Below are 21,192 nucleotides of genomic sequence, written 5' to 3'. Positions count from 1 at the left end.
GCTAGGCAAACTAAATGTCATCCAGTTGGGGATCAATTTACTTTATTGTTAATGCTACAATTAACAAAACTGGTGTATTTATATCCATTATAGGAAAGGTTTCTATCCTTTTATAGGTAATCTGTCCATGCCAGCCTTTGCTGTAGCAAACAAGAAATATTTCCTGCCAGCTAATAAATAACATGTTCAATCCTCAGCTCCTCTCTTAATTGCGTTATAGAGTGGTAAATGAGTGAGCAGTGCCCCGTCCAGGATGTCTGGTCCACCTACAGACTTGTCTTCATAATGAAATCTGACTGCTCCTAATGTACAGTACACGCACATGCCTATTTCATTCCAGCCAACAGGGAAGTAAAATAGAGAAGGAGAACTCGTAAACGATTCTATGTGATGGCACAAAGCCAGTGTCGTTTAAGGTGATGGGGGATTCTTAAGGCAACGCTTGAGTTAAACAGGCCTCATATATGTGCACGCACTGACCTCATTTTCTGGTTGATGAAATTTTGCGGCAGTGTAGAGGTAGTAAAGCTGAAATTTCTTGCTTTAATTCTGCGGTTGGAGAAAGAAGAAAAAAATAAATAAGTAATAGGCTGCAGGTTATTGCATTATTTTCTTGGCTGTAAAAATAGTTACTGCTGCTTCTATAGAGGTCTATGCTTAGACTTTTCTGCTACTTTTTCATAATCTAATGTTTTGTAGAGATGAGGTAAGGGCTCAGATGTGGTTGTGTATACATGCAGTGGCCATGTTGCTTTGCTTTGCAATTGATTGTCCCTCATGCCAAACCTGACCCCCTTCAAGTGAACGCCAACTGCAACCGCCCCACAACTGCGTTCAATGCCTCTGTGTTAAACGCATTTGAAAAGCAGTCAAGCGTGCCTTTTTTTTTTTTTTCAATTTCAGTGTGGGGGTTCCCCTTAGAATCCATACCAGATCTTTGGGCTATTCACTGGTTGTTCGCTTCCAGCAAAAAAAAAAAGCCTCTGCCAAACGTTTGACACCAGCGTCTAGCAGAGTTTGGAGGAGTTTTTGAGCTGTCAGTGTTTTTCGGCCAAAATGCTGCTGCTCCAAAAAGCGCTGGCAGAGGGTTTTTTTCTGCCACTAAACTCTCCTGCCAAATACTAATGCTATGCTTTTCATAGTAAAATAGGTAGTGCAGCGCTAGAGTAATAGTCCAAATACAAATCATCCAGGTGATCCTCTTATAAGTGACTGACAATATAAGGCATGCAGGTGATGTAGCGTGGGATAGCAGGAGACCTCCACCAATAGTAACAATGGCCGCTCACCTCACAGATAATAAAAAATTGCTTTCCCATAAGGGTCAATCCCAGGCATATAACAGCATAATCCAAGCAGGGAAGGGATACATCTCAGGTAATATCAGCATGGATGGCAGATCTCAGATAATATCAGCATGGATGGCAGCAATGGAATCCAATGTAAGAAAGACAAAACCAATGTAAAAATGTAATGATAAAATGCACTTACATAGAAAGCACTATATCCAGTGCTAGGAATCAATACAGACAAGCAGCATGGTCCGATAGATGGCAGCGGGTGACGTCAAGTATGTGACTTCTATGTAAGTGCATTTTATCATTAAATTTTTACATTGGTTTTCGCGGAGAAACACTATGTTTTGTCTTTCTTACATTGGATGCCATGGCTGCCATCCATGCTGATATTATCTGAGATCTGCCATCCATGCTGATATTACCTGAGATGTATCCCTTCCCTGCTTGGATTATGCTGTTATATGCCTGGGATTGACCCTTATGGGAAAGCGATTTTTTATTATCTGTGAGGTGAGCGGCCATTGTTACTATTGGTGGAGGTCTCCTGCTATCCCACGCTACATCACATGCATGCCTTATATTGTCAGTCACTTATAAGAGGATCACCTGGATGATTTTTTTTTGGACTATTACTCTAGCGCTGCACTACCTATTTTACATTGACTTTTCAGGAATTTATAAATTGAATCCTAGTGCACAGCTGCTGTTTGTGTTTTACCTGTATATTGCGCTGATTTTTCTTCTATTTTATTTATATGCTTTTCATAGAACTAAAAAAAATGCTCATGTGACTCAAAAAATGCATCAAAAGCAACACGTGCATTTTTTATCCGTTCTTAAATTTCTACGTGTTGACATGGTTTTACCCAAGTGCCATTTTTTCTTTTTTTAAACTGTCAATTTTGGTTTCAGTTTCGGCCAAGTACATACTGGATTTTTGGTTTCGGTACCAAAATTTTAAGCTGTGTCCCGTTGGGAAGATTAACCTTTACTTCCTGTCCCATAGCCAAAACAGGAAGTGAGGGAATCCCTGGCTGCCACCAGAATTGGTGTCCCCATTAGAAGACTTTTTTACTCCGCTATTACTTTTTTTGGATTTTATTTCAAATGCGGTGATGACCGTAATCATGACAAATGGGTTGAATCTATCTAATAAGGGGACACAGGCAACACTTAAAACCTGACAGGTGTTCTAATCCCTCTCCACTCTATCCACAAAAAAACCCACAGTTGCCCTTATGCAGTACTGTAAGTGTACTACTTTAATTGCATAGAAAATTGTAGTTGACTTGTTTTAAAGTGGAGTTCCAGCCTGTAAAAAATAAATTAAATAAAAGTTGGCAGTGGAGGGAAGGTGGTTTGCGAGCAGCCGAGGCTTCCGCTTTTGGGTGGAGCTCCACTTTAGGAAACTTAAGACAGCAAGTACAAACAAGGCCAGCCTTGGCAAACTTTCATCAGGAAACTATGTTTCCCACAAGTGTCACCGACAGTGGACAAGCCCGAAGTGTGACTGGATGTTACATGCAAACTGTTATTAGTCTGTTAATACTGCCAAACTCTGGACAAACAAACATTTGGTAAAGTATATAAAACTTTTTTTTTTTTTTTGGATGCAGGGTATACTATATGTGTCCCATTACGGAGATTAACTTTTCAGTGATGAAAGTAAACATGGCAAATAGGTTGAATCTCTCTAATAGGGGGCACAAACCACAATAAAATCTCTCTCCACCCCTTAAAAAAAAAAAAAAAAAAAGTTGCCTTGTACTGTAAGGCTGGCCATACATTATACAACTGTTTTGTATAATCTTCCTTTAGATTTATAATATGAGGTCAAACCTAAACACTTTCAATGTGTATGTAGTCAGGCAGGCCCTTACACTACATAGTTGAAGGTAAATCTATATAAAATTTAACAGGAAAGTTGTATAGTGTATGGCCAGCCTTGGTGTACTACTTGTTGACTAGGTAGTAGGAAGGCGTTCTTAGCAAGGTCATTGTTGTTCATGTGTCTATTTGCTAATTTCTGTATAAACTGTCAGCCAGATTTTAACATGTTCATAGTTTGTTCCCCAGACCACTGCTGGGGAAGCTAATGCTTTGTTTGCATGCCAAGAACCACTTGAAAAATGTTAGAAGTCTGATTACTTAATCTCTGGGCTTCCTGCAGTTCCCCTTGGTTCACCAATTGGTTGACAGGAGTCATGACATTATTGTCATTATTTCTGTCACTCATTGGACAGCAAGGTGAACTTGTTCTGTAGGAAATATGAGATTGGTTAAGAGGTGTGGGATGTGCTCAATCCTTCTCCTGCTCCCTGGTGATCCCTACATGACACTAGGATTCTGAAGGGGATGAACTGGGGGTATAGTAGCATGTCATAACTATTTAAAGGTTAACAGTGGTGCACATGGTAGTATATTGAGATTAGGGTCCAATATATTGCATTTTTAGGGATGTTGTATGGTGGCAGGCCTTCAGGGGATGAAATTATAATGATATGATTCTCTATACCAACTGTTACAATTAAGCACAATCTCGAGGTACCCCATTCAAAATGTAAAAAACAAAACTAATAGTATTGCATAACACAGCAACATCCACACTTAGGACACCCAACATTAGAGGTGATTTTATTCTTCCAAAGCAAAAACACCTTTGCACACTGGTACTGATTAGTATATTAATGTTTCTCTTTCTGTTTCTCTCCCTCAATCAGCTAATGTGACCCCAGTGTTGAAGGAGAGGGGCAGGAAAGGGACAAACAAAGATGCTAGGTCTTTGTCCCTTCTCTGCCCCTCTGCGTCAGCACTGGGGTCACATTAGCTGAGGACAATGGGCACCTGCCCATTGTCCTCCTTATCAACTGATGATGTCATTGTTTGTTAGAATGCCGGTGGCTAGAAGGTTGTAATGATGCACAATGAAATCCTGTGGCATTGTGTAACCAAAAGGTAAACGTATACAATTTTTGGACAATTTTTAGGCATTTTGCCAAAGGATTACCGAAGAAACTTGAAGACACCCTGGTTGGAAAAAGGCTGCTCTAAACAAACACTTAAAATACATAAGCAGAAAAAAACTTTCAATCTTTGCAATACATGGGCTAATAACATTTTATTGTGACAATATACAGGCAGTTATAAAAACATAAGAGCAGCAGAGAGACAATCATGACAGTATGTAGACAGCAAGACAATATTGATAATTGGAACAATTTACTGTATGGGCAACAAATGGAAAGATGTGACAATAGGTGGGTGATAAAAATAATTACGACACTAACTAAAGCCAATTCGGACCGATCCTCATATAACTTTACTCCAGTTCTCTAGCCAGCCGCATATAGGGATCACCAGGGAGCAGCTAGAGAAGGAGAGCACAGCCCATACCTCTTTCCCATTCCTTTCTCAACTACAGCACAAGCGCGCCTCTCCAGCTAATAAGTGACCAGAAATCTACTGCCACTACTCCTGTCAGCCAATTGGTGGTTGAGCCAAAGGAGCTACAGTCAGCCCAGGGATCCATGAATCCATCTGATCACCAAGAGTGTTGAGACCAAAAGAAGGAAATTCCCTGCTATCAATCATCTGAAATACTCTAACTTTTCCTTAGAGAATTACGAACATGAGCTTACACAGATTTTTATATTTTTTTCCCTGACTTCCTTTTTGACCCTTTTTCATTTCATTTATTCTTTTGTATTTATTTACATGTTGGCACTTGCTCCTGGCCAGATGAGATCTGTCAGCTGCTAGGGGAGCAGACGGATGGAAAAATAGGATTTTCCTCCGTCTGCAGAATCGAAGCATAGCGGACACTGATGAGATCGAGATGTTCATCCGTTGACAACCGCTATCCCATAGAGATATATTGATGTCCGTATTTCATCCAAAAACGGATGGATGAAATGCGAATATACGGTCTGCTGGTGTGAAAGAGCCCTAATGTGAAAAATAAACATATATGTTGTCCACTGTATCTTGTTGAAGTTAGTATGTAGTAAATCTTTACATGTATCTATCATATATATTTACACAGTATACTGTATACATGTGAGCACACACTGTCAGGGTAAGGTATAATAAAGAAGAGTGGAGCTGCAGCAAGATTACAGCTGTCTACTTTCTACAGTTTGATTAGGTTTACAGTTAGTTCAATTGGGCAATATTTTGTATTGTCAATGAAATAACCTTTAAAAAATTTAAATGCCAAGAATCTTCTCTGTTCCTGTCACAATATAGGTTTTGGTGCACATTAGCCTGAAAAAAGGCTTTAGCTCCCGCTTTCTAGAAGCTCAGACAAGCTGTACAAATTCTGGACTTTGAATGGATGTAGAGAAGAGAAGACTAATGGGGCACAATTTATGTAGGAGTATTTGTTTCATCCCTGTGTATCACCTGAGGCCAGTCACTTCACTGGGTATATGTGAGGGTTTACAACTGCTTTAATCTTCCCCTCAGTATCTCATACTTGCCTTCATTCCACTTGCTGTTCAGCTACTATGAGTGAAGAGAAAATTGTAATTCCAAGTATTGAAGTGCATGTCACCCATTCCCTGTGTCAGTGCCTTCGCTATCACATTGAGAGAGTACATAGCTCTGTATACGTCCATAACTGAGCAACTCCTTTTGAAAAATAATTTTTATTGTAAAAAAACTCAATATACAATCCACAGTTATACACCATGCAAGGCATTCATTTGAGTATTGCAATCACATAGGTGTCTAGACTCACAATGACAGGGCTGTTACTTAACAAAGAACACAAAGTACAACATATGCATAAACACCCAGTAGATAAGTAGTCTCATCACACAAGAACTATTGTATGAATAACTAGGACTGAAAAGAATATACTTAACAGTATTAGAATAATAATCCAACTAGTATGGACTCCAGCTCAGTGTCGGACAAAAAAATATATAAATAAATAAAATAAAATAAGAAATAAAATAAAATAAATGAAAGCATGGCTAAAACAGGGATTTTAAGGTGTCATTTTTCAGGTTATCTGTCTAAGGCCCCTTTCAGACGAACGGCTGTTTTGCCGCAGCTAAAAGCATGTTTATGTTTTGCTGGAATTCAAGACTCCAGGCACAGCGATTAGCTACATTTGTACAGTGCTTTTAGCTGCGGTTGCGTTTAGCCGCGGCACAATATTGAATGGGGATCCGACTTGGATCCCTGCCAATACCAAGCACTGTGTTTGGTATGAATCTTGAGGGGGAACTCCACGCCAAATTTCAAATAAAAAACGGCATGGGTTCCCCCTACAGGAGCAAACCAGGCCCTTGGATCTGCTATGGATTTTAAGGAGACATCCCGTATGCCGAAAAACCGGCGTGGGGTTCCCCCCAAAATCCATACCAGACCCATATCCGAGCAGCAGCCCGGCCGGTCAGGAAAGGGGTGGGGACGAGCGAGTTCCCCCCCTTAACCGTGCCAGGCCACATGCCCTCAACATGGGGGGGGGCCCTCTGGCCCCCCACCCCAAAGCACCTGTTCCCATGTTGATGAGGACAGGGCCTCTTCTCGACAACCCTGGCCGTTAGTTGTCGGGGTCTGTGGGAGGGGAGCGTATCGGAATCCGGGAGCCTCCTTTAAGAAGGGGGCCCCCAGATGTCACCCTAGGTGAATGAATATGGGGTACATCGTACCCCTAGCCATTCACCTGGCGGGAAAAAAATGTAAAAGAACACACTACACAGGGTTTTTAAAGTCATTTATTAGTCAGCTCCTGGGCCCCCTCTCTTCAGCTCTTTTACGAGGGGGGGACTGCTTCTTCGATGTCTTCTGGGGGGGGATGTCGAAGAAGCCCGGAAGGGGGGCCGCTGTAAAAGAGCTAAAGAAGAAAGCGCCCCCCCCGGTGGGGAAGACCAACACACCCCCCCCCCGCCGAAGACGTCGAAGAAGCCCGGGAGGGGGGCCGCTGTAAAAGAGCTAAAGAAGAAAGCGCCCCCCCCTGGCGGAAGAGGACCAGACGGCGGTGAAGACCGGCACATCCCCCCCGCAGAAGACATCGAAGAAGGCCCCCCCTCGTAAAAGGAAACGTAGAAAATATAATCAGCGCAACAAAAAACACATATAAAACAAGCAGCTGAACACTGGGATTCAATTAATAAAATTCCTGAAAGTAAATAAAAAATAGGTAGTGCAGCGCTAAAAGTCCAATAATAGAAAGTCCATAAAGAATCTTTTCTAAAGTGACTGGTGATGAGTAGAAAATCATGCAGGTGCTGTAGCGTGGAATAAAGCAGAATCACCTCCACCAGTGGTAGCAATGGCCGCTCACCTCACAGATATGACCCTCTGTTAGATTAGGTCATATACAGCATTCCCATAAGGGTATCTCCAATAGCAAGGGAAATCCAGCAATGATAAAGAGGTCTCCAAAAGGAAGGTCAGCAGTATAGCATCAAATCTGTTCTATTCCTTAATGGGTATCAATAATTCTGGCCCTTGAATGTACTGTACGTTTTCCCTTACAATTACATGACATTGCCGGCCTGAGTCTTCTCCTCATATGTTTACTTCCCCTCGTAAAAGAGCTGAAGAAGAGAGGGGGGCCCCGGGGGTTGACTAATAAATTATTTTAAAAACCCTGTGTAGTGTGTTTTTTTACATTTTTTTTTCCGCCAGGTGAATGGATAGGGGTACGATGTACCCCATATTCATTCACCTAGGGTGGGGGGCCAGCATCTGGGGGCCCCCTTATTAAAGGAGACTCCCGGATTCCGATAAGCTCCCCGACAACCAACGGCCAGGGTTGTCGGGAAGAGGCCCTGTCCTCATCAACATGGGGACAGGTGCTTTGGAGTGGGGGGGCCACAGGGCGCCCCCCTGCCCCAAAGCACCTACCTCCCCATGTTGAGGGCATGCGGTCTGGCACGGTTAAGGAGGGGGGCCACTCGCTAGTCCCCACCCCTTTTCTGACCGGCCGGGCTGCTGCTCGGGTACAGGTCTGGTATGGATTTTGGGGGGAACCCCCACGCTGTTTTTTCGGCGTACGGGGTGTCTCCTTAAAATCCATAGCAGATCCAAGGGCCTGGTATGCTCCTGTAGGGGGAACCCATGCCGGTTTTTTATCTGAAATTTGGCGTGGAGTTCCCCCTCAAGATTCATACCAAACGCAGCTGACACAGTGCACTGCGGTTATGTGCCGATAGCTGCGGAATTTCGCAGCTGGACGCATTGAGATCTATTTTTTCTATCCGCACAAAACCGCGGGGAACAAAACCGCAGGTAACCGTAGTGTGTGAATGATGTCATAGGAAAGCCTTGTGTGCTTCTAGCTGCGGTAAAATCCGCAGCTAAAAGCACCATTCTATCCGTCCGTGTGAAAGGGGCCTAATAAGGATCCAAGGGTCCCACTGCTTATAAAAACGAGGTAGATTCCCCTCTACATTGGCCATAATCTGCTCATGTTTAAATGCTTCATCTACTTTTTTAATAGTTTCACTGATATTCAGTGAAGTAATAGGTTTCCACTTGCTAGTGATTGTTAGTCTGGCTGCCATCAGAATTTGAATTACCATTGGCCTAAGGGAAGGAGGATATTGCTCCACATAAATACTCAATATGGCCAATTCCGCATTACCGGGTAGAATGATGCCTGTAGTTTTGGATATCAATAGAAATACCGCTCTGCAAAAACACCTAAGATTAGAACAAACCCACACCATATGCAATAGGGTGCCTACTTTGCCACAGCCCTGCCAGCATTCATTAGAACAGTTTTGTGAAAATGTTGCAGTAACATAAGGGGTATAGTACCAGCTAAGGAGCATTTTTTGAGCCGTTTCCCAATATGTCGTGGATTTTGTGTAACAGTGGTTACATTTAATTGCCTTTTTCCATTGTTCCTCTGAAAAAGATGTAGATAGATCTTGTTCCCATTTTTGAAAAGCTGTCAGTTTAATGAAAGATTTTTTCTGGTGCAGCAGAATATAAAATAAAGATATCCCCCTCGTGGACTTAGTTGTATCAATTCAATGTGACCAAGCAGCGTGTGGGATTTTAGTGGGTATCAGAGGGTGTGCCCGTAAAAACGATGCAATCCTTATATACATATAATGGTCAGAAATAGGTAGTGAGTATTGTTGGACCAACGTGTTAAATGGGACAATTTTCCCATTGCTCAAAAGATCTGTAACTAAAGAGATTCCTTTTTTTTTCGCAAGATATAGTTTTCAGATCTGTAATGTGAGTTTGAAGAGAAGACAGAGGGGTGGGAACTTCAATAAGTTCTATGGCGTACTCTGCATCAAGGCAGAATTTTTTCCATGTGTCCAATACTAATTGTATAATGGGGTAAGTGGATCTAAATTGAATATTTAAAAATAAGTTGGCTAGTAATGTAGATCTCAAAGAATTGGGCCCCAGCCAATTACTCTCTATTGTTGCCCAATGCTTTGAAGAGTGAGATTGGAACCAGCATTTTATTTGGTCTAATATACTAGCAGAAAAGTAGTCGCTAAGTATAGGGATGAGAAGAAAAAGAAAGTAGAGCTGGCGCTGGTCCTACGGAGACAAATGCTCCATTAATGAGACTCCTAGTGTAAGGTGCAGTGTGCAAAATATACACAAAGTGCTAAACGATCCAAAGTGCCAAGTGCCTATGTAAACTACTAGAATGATTCCACAGTATATATCATAAATGCAGCTATGAAAATAAAAAATTACATAAAATATATATCACAGTGCTGTGCAAATTAAATGTAAACCCTGCAAGGTAAAGAAAATGTGCAAAACTTGAAATTCCTGTACCATTGGGATACCTATGTTAACCCTTTAAGAGATGTGCTGAAAAAAAATGTTTTTGTTTTTCAGTGCAATATAATGTCCTTATTGGAAGTAAACAAATCCAAGTGCTGAGTGATTCTAAAAGTGCTTTGTGCTCTTGTTGTATGCCATGATCACTACAATCCGTGCTCTTATACACCCCGCACTCACCGACTTTTTCACCCCTTCTTAGGGTCTGGTGCCTTCACAGTATAGGCCACTGCAGGGCCGGACTGGCCTACCGGGATCCCGGGAAATATCCCGGTAGGCCGTTTTCATTCAGTCCCCTGAGGCCGCTTTTGCCTGCCTGTCACCATTCAAAAAGCAGCGGCAGGCCAGAGAGCCGCGGCCGCCATCGCCGCTGTACATTACAATGCATCTGATCTGGCGCGCGCACGCCTGAGGAGATGCAGAGTGATCATGTGCCCGAGGGGAGGTGATCATGTGCCCGAGGGGAGGAGCCGAGCAGCAGAACCTCAGAACGCCATGGTGGTGGTGCTGCTTTCCCCGTTTCATCTGCCCGTGAGGCGTTAGCACCGCACCAGTGAGGGAGAAGCTCCTGAGCTGTCCACCTCAAACAGTGGGCGGGAAGAGGGGAGGTGCCGCGCCTGTGTTGTCTCTCGTATAAGGCTTGTAACTTCAAACAGTGGGCGGGAAGAGGGGAGGTGCCGCGCCTATAACGTCACTTGTGGGATCGCAACTTCAAACAGCGGGCGGGAAGAGGGGAGGTGCCGCGCCTCGGAGACTGTAGCTGCAGAAGACAAGAAGTCATCTAGTACAGAGGTATAAGGCTGATCATGTTATTGTGTTGCACAATACTGATAAGCACACTACAGGGGAGATGGGGACACCTCTGATGGGGACACCACTAATAGGGACACCGCTAGTGTGGACACATCAGCGATGTCCCTATCAGCGGCGTCCCCATCAGCAGTGTCCCCATCAGCAATGATTAAGTGACGTTGGCTGTCACGATACGCGTGAGGACTAGGAGGGTACGCTGGTGACGTCATCCGTTCGCGGCCGCAGAACGGAGACACATGAGTTTGCTACACGCTGCCTTACAAGCACTGTCTGTGAGTGTATTTTTTTATTTCATTAAACTGTGTTAAAAGATCTTATACTATGGAGGCCTCCCTGTGCTTTTCTTTTGAGAAACCATCGCTGTGATTATGTGAGCCTGTGTTTTGGAGTGGATCTGTTTGTTTCTCCCAACAGTATTTGATATAGGCTTGTTTAAAGCCTCATTGAGGTAAGAGGCTGGTATTAACATATTCACACTGTGGAAGTCTGTATCTACAAGCATGGGGGCACATCTCATCATCCTGCACTAAAGAAACTATTTGTGGATTTTCTTCTATTATGAGTGGAGCACATATGCACTTTTATTATTGCATTTGATGTTGGACTATTATTCACTTTTGCACGATTGTGCACTGGACACTTGTTTTATCAATTTCTATTTTTATTTCTATTATAATATTTTATTTATTTATTGACACTTTTTTGATCCCGTGGATGGATCATATGGGACACTTGCACTATTAAGGATATATTTTTTTTGTTTTTGATCACTGCTGCATGGTCATTGTACATTTATTGATTTGGTTTTTATTTTTCAAGCTATATATATTCTTTTTAAACTTATATTTTATTGCACAATCGCACTTTTTTCTGGAAGGAAGCACATTAAGGATTTTTTTGCTTGATTATTTTATATTTGAAGTATTTACACTTTATTAACATTGTGCTGTTATTGGCACGGTGATTCACTGGATTTTATCAATTATTCACTCTCTTTACCCTCCACGTTATATTATTGATGTGGGGTGGTATTGTTGGTCATTATTTAGAGTGGAACACTATTAACCCCAGCAGGGGACGGATACACATTTATTTATTTATATTCACACTTTTATTAGCAAGCGCCATTACACCCCCCCATCTTTATCTGTTACCAATGATGGGGATGCTGTTGATGGGGACACCACTGATGGGGACATGGCTGATGGGGACACCGGCATCCCCATCAGCGGCGTCCCAATCAGCAGTGTACCCATCAACAATGATGGGGACACCGCTGATGGGGACACCAGTGACCCCATCAGCGGCGTCCTCATCATTGGTGTACCCATCAGCAGTGTCCCCATCAGCAATGATGGGGACACTGCTGATGCTGTTGATGGGGACACCGCTGATAGGGACATTGCTGATGGGGACACCACTAATGGGGACACCGGTGTCCCCATCAGCAGTGTTCCCATCAGCAATGATGGGGACACCACTGATGGGGACACCGGTGACCCCATCAGTGGCGTCCTCATCATTGGTGTACCCATCAGCAGTGTCCCCATCAGCAATGATGGGGACGCTGTTGATGGGGACACCGCTGATAGGGACATTGCTGATGGGGACACCACTAATGGGGACACCGGTGTCCCCATCAGCGGCGTCCCCATCATTGGTGTACCCATCAGCAGTGTCCCCATCAGCAATGATGGGGACACCGCTGATGGGGACACAGTTGATATTTTATACATAACTGATTTTTTTTTCGGCCCCCGAAAACTTGTAAAATCTACAATGTGGCCCTTGTGTTGAAAAGTTTGGAGACCCCTGATCTAGATTCAAACACTAAGTCCCTGGTCACATCTCAGGATTTGGAATCGTGGGCAAAATCGCTGCCATCTCAAATGGCAGTACTTTTACGATTGCGAGGTATCGATCCCATCTGTTTTTCAGCACGTGATCTCATAATCTGATCTATCGAAATTACATTTTATTCATGAACAAATTATCTTGGCACTGCCAATCAATGCAAAACGATCAAAACACCCTGTCTAATCCGCTCGGTTTGATCGAGTCCAATCTAAATGAACCAAAATCAGCAATGTTAGGGCTACTCGGTTGCTTGCAGATTTGATCGTTTTGATCGAATCACACATTAATTGGATAATGCTACCTCTTTTAACTGTAATTTGCTTATCTATCTATATATATATATATATCTCTATCTCTCTATCTATCTATCTATCTATCTATCTATCTATCTAGGCAAATTACAGTGTCAATATATATATATATATATAAGCTGAATACCCGGCGTTGCCCGGTCTTCCTATCTTAACCTTTTGGGGAGGAAAATCATAGTAATATAAATATACCCATCTTTTATATAAGGGTGTAGGTAAGGGTTAATTTAACTGTCATATATTTTTATTTGGCATATAAGTAATATGTGTACCAGGTATTATTGAAATATCTCCAGGCGTACAGAAGTTATGTGGGAACATACATTTCCCATTGATTTGCATGGGACTTTAAACAAAAACCCAGACCCTCACAAATGGGGGTAGTTAAGGGATAAATTAACTATCCTATAGTTTAAGTGGACATATAAGTAACATGTGACCAAGTGTTATCGAAATATGTACAGCCGTTTGGAAGTTATGAAGTAACATGTATTTCCCATAGAGTTGAATGGGACTTTAAAGAAAAACCCTGACCATGGCAAATGGGGGTGGGTAAGGGTTAAACCACCTATCCTATGTTTGTTGCTGACATATAAGTAACATGTGTGCCAAGTTTCATGTTAATATCTTTAGCCGTTTGGACGTGATGCTGGAACATACATACATACATACATACACACACACACACGTTGAGTTTTATATATATAGATATATATATATATATATCCCTATATGCGTTCATATGTGTCGTATCTATACATAATACACTCTTCAAATGTGCTTTAAAATGTATGATTTCCCCTTTAATTAACAAGAAAATAATGACGGTATGATGTTGGGCTGGTATAATAACGCTATGGGGCTGGTATGAAATTATTTCCAGGGCTGGTTTTCATTCCCAGTCCGGCCCTGGGCCACTGTGTAGCCCTCTGGCCGTTATGTGTCCCCCTGCGCTGATGATGTTAGTCCAGTAATAGCCCATACATAGGAGCCCCAGATAGTGTAGTATCGTTTTATACTTTATTTAAATAAACAAAAAATGGGTACTCGCATGTAGACAAAAACAGTATGGCATATAATGTTGACAAAAGTCTGATGCCTGGAAATTATGTGATGTTCATAGCGTGTTCTACCAGTTTCGTTGTGTGACTTCATCTGGAACACGCTGAGCGTCACTTTCATTTCCTTTTTATAGCAGACTGTGACCTGTCTTCCACCATTTTGGGTGTGATATTGAAGACTGGAGCCTGAAATAGATTGCCCACCATTTCGGTTTTTGAAGACCGAAGACCACAAATAGTCAGGCAGCGGCCGTGTTTGGCATAATTTCCCAGGATGCAGTGCGCTGTCCAATTATCACTCCCCATCCAAAACTTCCAGGAAGTAAGTGCCTGTAGGCTTCACAATGCCCACAAGCAAAATGACAACGGTGTAGATATAGTTTTATAAACTATCTTTTTTGAATATCTACGGTATGCGGATCGGCGGCGGATTGTAAAATAGTAAGTGACCAGATTTATATTATAAAACGCAGGAAGAAAGGATGTACATTTAAAAAATGCTAATTGTGGTTGGAACTCAGCTTTAAGATCTAGATCTATGTTCATGCCTAAGGGCTGGAGAGTGTCTAGCTGAAAAATCCATCGGGTCTCATTCTAAAATACTTTAATCTTTTTATTTTCCCTTAATCTATCAATTTCATAGAAGATCATACATGTGGGGTCCCGGTTGTGGTAATCTCTGAAATGTCTGGAAACACTGTGTTTGTTAAACCCGTTTTTGATATTGGTTATGTGTTCCCATATTCTGATGTGTAAGTCTCTTGTGGTTCTGCCCACATATTGTTTCCGGCATGGACATTCAATGACATAAGTTACGTGGGTGCTTTTACATGTAATCAGTTTGTTTGTTATGTTCAGATCCTTTAGCTAAAGAGGTGACCTTGACTTGTTTCCTATTCGTTTTCTTGCTTACCCTACAGGGTAAGCATGTGCTGCATTTGAAAAATCCTTTGAGGTGCCTAAAGATTTTAATTTGCTTCGGAGGGTCCAGGGCATTATGAACAAACCGATTTTGTTGATTTGGTGCCCTTCTGTAGATAAGAGGGTCTAGTGGGTATGATGGTTTTCAATACTTTGTCAGATTGCAAAATAGGCCAGTGTTTTTTTATTATGGCTTCCAGGCATTTGTGCTGTATGTTGTATCCTGTTAAAAATGCCATGTCGATACGTTAATTTTTTGATATCTTCTTTTTTGAGGTACCTTCTATCATTGAATTTCTATTCATTTTCTTCACATTTTCTTTCAGTGTCAGTAGTTCATTTCTGGTATATCCCTTTTCCACAAATTTGTTTATAATAGTGTCTGCCTGAGTCTCATAATCATTGATATTACTGCAGTAAATTCTCATCAACTGCCCCTTTGGAATGTTGCCTATCCACTGCCTGCGGTGACAACTGTTTGTTGGTATGTATCTATTACGATCCATTTTTTTTTTAAAAAAAGGTCCTGTTATTAATAGTGCCATTGTTTCTGACAGCTGGAGATCTAGATAATCTATGGACTGTTTATTACAAGTTCCCGAGAAAGTCATGCCATATGCATTTTGGTTTATTTCATCATAGAAGCTTTGCATAAAGTGACAAGTGCTTTTGCGCTAAAATGGATCCTAAATGAGTGAATCCACCAAAAATATATAGTGCAGCAAAACCTAATTATGTTTACATGACATAAAACAGGAATATAAATAAATGGTGATTCTGCGCAACATATCACACTAATGGAACAGTGATATCACATAAGCAAGATAAATGTAAGAGCTGACAAATAATCAGCATATAGTATTAAATGCAAAGAGAATAGTGAGTCCAAATATAAATATATATATACTCAAATAATGAATAGTGAGTCCAAAATATATAATACTCATAAGGCGAATGTGCAAAAATATATAAAGAATATTGTGCAAAAAAAAAAAAAAAAAAAAAAACGGAATGGAAGTTCAATCCCAATAGTAAACACAAATCAGCTGTCAGGGCAGATATTCTGAATGCACTGGATGAAGGTGAGCACCAGCTCTATGGTGTGAGTGCACGGCCGTGCGATCTTCTATCGCACGAATTTTCTTCTATCGCACGGCCGTGCACTCACACCATAGAGCTGGTGCTCACCTTCATCCAGTGCATTCAGAATATCTGCCCTGACAGCTGATTTGTGTTTACTATTGGGATTGAACTTCCATTCCGTTTTTTTTTTTTTTTTTTTTTTTTTTTTTTTGCACAATATTCTTTATATATTTTTGCACATTCGCCTTATGAGTATTATATATTTTGGACTCACTATTCATTATTTGAGTATATATATATTTATATTTGGACTCACTATTCTCTTTGCATTTAATACTATATGCTGATTATTTGTCAGCTCTTACATTTATCTTGCTTATGTGATATCACTGTTCCATTAGTGTGATATGTTGCGCAGAATCACCATTTATTTATAGAAGCTTTGCAGTTCCTCTTCCGATCCTCTCCAAACAATGATAATATCATCGATATACCTACGGTATAGCCTCAGGTTCTTCCTTTCTACACTATAAATTTGCTCTTCCTCCCAATGATTTAGAAAGATGTTTGCTACACTGGGTGAATACATTGCCCCCATCGCTACACCTTTGGTTTGAGTTAAGAATTCTCCCTTATGCCAAAAGTGTAGCCCCTTACTAATGTATTTAATTTGTTAATCTTTCATATCTGTGTATTTATATTATGCCCATTCTGCACTCTGTAGTCCATCCTCTTGCACTATATTTGTATATAGGAAATTCACATCTATGGTTACTAGCAGGGCCGGCCTTTGGGGTGTGCGAGCTGTGCGCCCGCACAGGGCGCCATGGCCAACAGGTGGCGCCGTGCGGCCAGCACAGCTCGCAGAATGTGAGTCACCTCTTCCTCCTCATTGTCGCTCCCCAGGCTCCCGGCAGAGGATAGGGGGCCCCGGACAGCAAGGCGCTCAGTGCAGGTGTTATTAGGTGCAGAGTGGCGTGCAGCTTCCTCCCTCTCCCTCCCACGGCTTTCAAATGCTGGAGGGAGAGGGACAGACCAGTGTTTCAGGCAGCCAATAGAGCTGCTCTTCTGAGTGGGAGGGAGTGACTTCTAGGTTGCTCCGCCTATCACCACCCCCTTAGCCAATCAGATTGCCCAGCCCGCCACATTTGACCAGGAGAAGATTATAGTGAGGGATGCAGAGGATCCGACATACCTGACAATGAAGAAGGTATGATCATCATGTCACTCACTCTCACTGGTAATGCAGAAGTCTAATGATCGGTGTGTTCTGTCCTGTGTGTAGATTAGACAATGATGGAGGGATGACTTCCCCTCTGTGTCTTCTCACACTGCTTCTTATCTGTGCTTTTATTTACACTGCACACAGCACTGATGATTAGACTTCTGCAAGATGTTTCTAAAGCTATGTGTGCAGAGTTGGTGTAGGCTATCCCTGATTTATCTAACTTTCATTGTTATCTTTGAAGGAATTAGCTGGCCAGGCTGGGAGCTTCACAGACCTGTTAACCATTTACTGTCCTCCTGTGCTTGAGAAATGACTGTTAGAAAATATTTTTTATTTTTTTTGGCACTTAAAGCGGATGTCCCCTAAAAAAAAAAAATATTAAAAGCCAGCAGCTACAAATACTGCAGCTGCTGACTTTTAATACTAGGACACTTACCTATCCTGGAGTCCAGCGCCGTCCACAGCAGAGGATGAGCCATCGCTCGTCACTCTGCTGCCCCCGCCATCCTCGGTGAGAGAACCAGGAAGTGAAGCGCTCCGGCTTCACTGCCTGGTTCCCATGCCGACTGGTTCCTGCTGTGTTCTGGGAGCCGAGTGTTCTCAGAACACAACGGGGGGGAGGGATCTGAAGTCCTGCCCTCAGTCTACCCGCAGACTGTGTGGCCGGAAATGTGGGTGAAAATACCTGTCTTTAGACAGGTATCTGCACCCCCCTGAAAGGTGTCAAATGTGACACCGGAGGGGGGGGGGTTCCGATGAGCGGAGGTGGAGGGCGGAGCTCCGCTTTAAAGTTATAGCTTGTAAACTCCTGTTTGCAGTGATCAATGTTTTTCCACACTGGTCACTGCTAGGACACACTTGTATAATGTCTGCAGTCTCTGACCATCTCCTGTGTTATGACCACAGTCTGACCTACTCTTATGTTATATCTGCAATCTCTGACCCTCTCCTGTACAATGTCTGCAATCTCTGACCCTCTCCTGTACAATGTCTGCAGTCTCTGACCACCACCTGTACAATGTTTGCAATCTCTGACCATCTCCTGTACCATGTCTGCAGTCTGACCATCTCCTGTACCATGTCTTCAGTCTCTGACCATCTCCTGTACCATGTCTGCAGTCTCTGACCATCTCCTGTACCATGTCTGCAGTCTCTGACCATCTCCTGTACCATGTCTGCAGTCTCTGACCATCTCCTGTACCATGTCTGCAGTCTCTGACCATCTCCTGTACCATGTCTGCAGTCTCCGACCATCTCCTGTACCATGTCTGCAGTCTCTGACCATCTCCTGTACCATGTCTGCAGTCTCTGACCATCTCCTGTACCATGGCTACAGTCCCTGACCATCTCCTGTACCATGTCTGCAGTCTCTGACCATCTCCTGTACCATGTCTGCAGTCTCTGACCCTCTCCTGTACCATGTCTGCAGTCTCTGATCATCTCCTGTACCATGTCTGCAGTCTCTGACCCTCTCATGTACTATGTCTGCAGTCTCTCACCCTCTCCTGTGGTATGTTTTGCAGTCTCTGACCGTCTTTTGTAGTATTTCTGCAATAAAGGGGGCTACAGGCACAGTAGGTGGTGAGGGAAGGTGTACCTAGGCATTCTGGATAGTGAGGGATCGGGGGCCCAGGCATGTTGTGTTTTTCCCTCTTTGTGTATGTTTAGGTGACCAGAGGGCGAGGGGTGAAGATGGGGGGGGGGCGCCACAGAATTTGCTCGCACAGGGCGCCTGAACACCTAAGGCCGGCCCTGGTTACTAGTATATCATTTTCCTCCACCTCAAAGTTTTTTAATTCCTCAATTATCTGTCTATCTTTTTAAAAAAGACTTCCCTTTTACTAATGGCTGTAAAAAAACATCCAAATAGGCACCTAATCTAGAGAATAGTGAATCAATGCCACTGATTATTGGTCTTCCTGGTGGCTTGCTTTGATCTTTATGTATTTTATGGACATAATATATAACAGGTGTCTTTGCCGCCTCGGGTGTGAGGAACGTGGCTTCCTTTTTGGTAAGGATGCCCCTATCTTCCCCTTTTTTTAACAAAAACGTTTTTAGTTTCTTTTCATATTCACCCTTAGGATTTCCTCTGAACTTTGTATATGTGTCTGGTACACTCAGAAGATTCTTCATTTCAAGTTCATAATTCTTAATGGATGACTGGTATAGGTTTTTTAACCAAAGTTAAAATGATTTATTACACACAATTGTAGTAAGTAGACAGCACAAATTGAAATCCATAGAAGCTGAAATTCTCCAATTAAGGGACCAGCTCCTACCGTTCATTGAGACAAAAGAATATAAGGAAAAATAAGTAATTCTATAAAAAGCTGTTAAAAAGTACGATAAAGAAATTCAACAGAAGAAACAAAGGAAATTCAAAAGAGATGTGTTGGACTACAAGAATCAGGTCTATAAATGGCAAACAGATGAAACATAACGAAACTGATCAAAATATTTCCATGACTGAAGATTCAAGGGATAACTCACCAGACAGCGAAGAAACCACCTGGCAACCTATAAGAACAGGAACAAACAGAACAGCAAGGAATGTACAGGTAGAAGCACCTGTGCCATTGCAGAGGAGAGAAGAAAGGAGCCCAACACGGCGTACCTACAGACAACTGGGACAAAATAACAATAGGATACAGAAAACAAATACCCCTATTATGCCAAGAATACCCAGACATTATAACAGATTCTCACCATTACAACAATTCCCACAGGAAACACCACAAGGAGAACCCCAGTTTAGACGAGATTTTTTTCCAAGGGGTTACAGTGGCCGACCACCAGCAGTAAGGAATGGATCTTTCCAGCCACAGAGATGGAACAGACCATTCAGATACCCACCCCGAAATCAATATCAAGGGGACTCCCGACAGCAAGAGGGGCAACAGTGGTGGAATCCAAGAGCATCCAGAAACACCGGGCAACGAATGAACGACTGGGAACCCGAATGGGAAGAGAGGAGAGAACCGACATACAGACCCCAAAGATGGGAAAGAGCAAACGCACAAGAGGAAAACGTGGGGGCATCAAGAAAAAGAAGACGAGAATATTAGGGGGAGGAATTTTTAATTTAAGTGATACGGTTTTTAATGAAGAGGAAATTAAAGTTTTAGATTTAGGATTGAAATATGCCCCTGATAAGGAATTGCATAAATTTGAAACCTACATAGACCTACAATAATTTGTGAGGAAGATGAATATTAAGAAATTCTTTGCTAATAAAGGAAAGAGGGAAAACCGCATTATACAAACATTCTAATATGAGGAACAACTCAACTTTTAACCCAAAGACACAGCAAAATGAAAGACTCATAGTTTTTATGAAAATTGTGGAAGATGATATCAGGAAACTAAAAGTACAAAGGTCTAAAAGAAACAATATTTGGAAAACGATAAAGGAAATGGAGAAAAAGAAGAACATTATCAGACCAGCGGACAAAGGGGGGGGGGGGGGGGGTCATTCTGAATAAAAAAGGTAATGAACTTGAAATGTTGAATCTTCTGAGTGTACCAGACACATAAAAAGTTGAGAGGAAATCCTTAGGGTGAATATGAAAAGAAACTAAAAACATTTGTTAAAAAAGGGGAAGATAGGGGCATCCTTACCAAAAAGGAAGCCACGTTCCTCACACCTGAGGCGGCAAGGACACCTGTTATATATTATGTCCCTAAAATACATAAAGATCAAAGCAAGCCACCAGGAAGACCAATAATCAGTGGCATTGACTCACTATTCTCTAGATTAGGTGCCTATTTGAATGTTTTTTTACAGCCATTAGTAAAAGAAGGGAAGTCTTTTTTTAAATATAGTAGACAGCTAATTGAGGAAT

General features: G+C 42.1%; 1 long non-coding RNA gene across 1 annotated transcript in view; it reads right to left on the bottom strand.

Moving 5' to 3' along the window:
* The window catches only part of LOC120914245, a 90,723-nt gene that overhangs the window by 13,204 nt on the left and 56,327 nt on the right, over positions 1 to 21,192 (bottom strand). The window contains exon 2 of the long non-coding RNA XR_005743640.1: positions 481 to 549. This is a non-coding gene — a long non-coding RNA (uncharacterized LOC120914245). The remainder of the gene's footprint in view (positions 1 to 480; positions 550 to 21,192) is intronic.

The sequence above is a fragment of the Rana temporaria genome, chromosome 9, assembly GCF_905171775.1.
Source record: "Rana temporaria chromosome 9, aRanTem1.1, whole genome shotgun sequence".
In the NCBI taxonomy this organism is placed as follows: domain Eukaryota; kingdom Metazoa; phylum Chordata; class Amphibia; order Anura; family Ranidae; genus Rana; species Rana temporaria.
Note: the sequence above shows the minus strand (reverse complement) of the source record. Positions and strands in the feature narration are given on the sequence as shown.